This window comes from Zingiber officinale, chromosome 7A (assembly GCF_018446385.1).
Source record: "Zingiber officinale cultivar Zhangliang chromosome 7A, Zo_v1.1, whole genome shotgun sequence".
Taxonomy (NCBI): domain Eukaryota; kingdom Viridiplantae; phylum Streptophyta; class Magnoliopsida; order Zingiberales; family Zingiberaceae; genus Zingiber; species Zingiber officinale.
Window position 1 is genome coordinate 9,576,715 of NC_055998.1, and position 1,531 is coordinate 9,578,245.

The window sequence follows — 1,531 nt, forward strand, 5'->3', positions numbered from 1 at the left end:
TCATGAATAGTAAACCATGCATTTATATACCTCTCTTCATCTCGCAAGCTCTCGGATAGGAACATACATGAACACTTGTTTATTTGATTAAAAAATCTTTGCGAGGAGGAGCAGTTTAACAACCATGTTTTTGATTAATTGTATCACTGAGCTGAGCTAGCAATTTTGATGGTGAATTCAATGCAATCTCAATAGGTTTATATGGAGAAAAAGTAAGTTTGAAACATTCTTCCAGCTTTGCTTTCATTTGGTATCGTGCGTGAGAAGAGAGATTATGAAATGGTAAATGCGCATGACATGCTCAGTCTTCGGCTGCTCCTTAATCATCTGAGTAACTACTTGTTCTTATCTTATTACTTGACCAATTAAAATATGGGCAACTGAATGTTTTTATAATTAATTGATTGGCTCGAATCGACTTTACTAATCCACGTGCCCATTAATGTTCATCTTTGAACTATACAATATTTATAAAGATTATTTCAAACCTTATTCTTTATATATCTATTGTAGCAAATAACTCGATTGCAACTGTTACTACTCTTTTATATATTATTTTCAACTTAATTAATCTCCTTGTTCACCTAAACAAATTAACTAAGATGACAGCTAAAACTCATCTGATTATTGCTGCTCTCCTTGCTCTGTCTACCTCTTGTGTAGTATGGGCATCTGATCCTAGTCCACTTCAAGACTTTTGCGTCACCGATAACAGCTCCAAAGGTTTAATTATATATAACTTGTTCTCCCTTGGTTAATTTAGCCCTTGTTCTCCCTTGCGTTGCCGATAACAACTCCTTTTTCTCTCTTGCGTCGACTTCGGCCCTCGCGGACTCAACCCACCCCACACTCACCCTCGCGCCACTGAGATCCTCACCGTGCTAGAAGGAGAGCTCTATGTTGGTTTTGTGACATCCAACATCAGCCAAATCAACCGCCTTTTCACCAAGATTCTGAAGAAGGTCGATGTGTTTGTGTTCCCTCAAGGCCTTGTCCACTTCCAATTTAACGGTGGTCATACATGAGCTATTGCAATCGCTGCTCTAAGTAGCCAAAACCCCGGTACCATAACCATTGTCAATGCAGTTTTTGCCTCAAAAACCCCCATATCTGATGAAGCTCTCTCTAAGGCATTCCAAGTAGATCAAAAGACTGTCGATCGACTTCAAGCTCAGTTCTGGATGGATAACAACAATTAGCTAGATAGGAGCTAGACGTGTGTGTTTGAATATATTATCAATATCATTACTATGCATGGGTTAATTATTATAACCACATAATAAGCTTACTCAATGAAGTAATTTGTCATGTAATCGTTTAATTTATTTCAATAATAATGATGATAATATGAGATTTTATTTGAATAATGATAATATAAGATTTTGTCCGTAAACCAAGGTTTAATCATGCTAAGAAATTAAGACAAAAGCATCAAATTTAATTATCGTATTTGTACCTTTTAAAATACAAATAAAGTTGCAATTATACGTTTGAATATGACTTAATCAATGTAAAAGTTTATGATACGGGA

At 35.8% G+C, this 1,531-nt stretch overlaps 1 pseudogene; it reads left to right on the forward strand.

Moving 5' to 3' along the window:
• The first annotated feature begins 602 nt into the window (after nt 1–602).
• On the forward strand, nt 603–1,199 carry LOC121999190 (annotated as a pseudogene).
• Nucleotides 1,200–1,531: the final 332 nt, after the last annotated feature.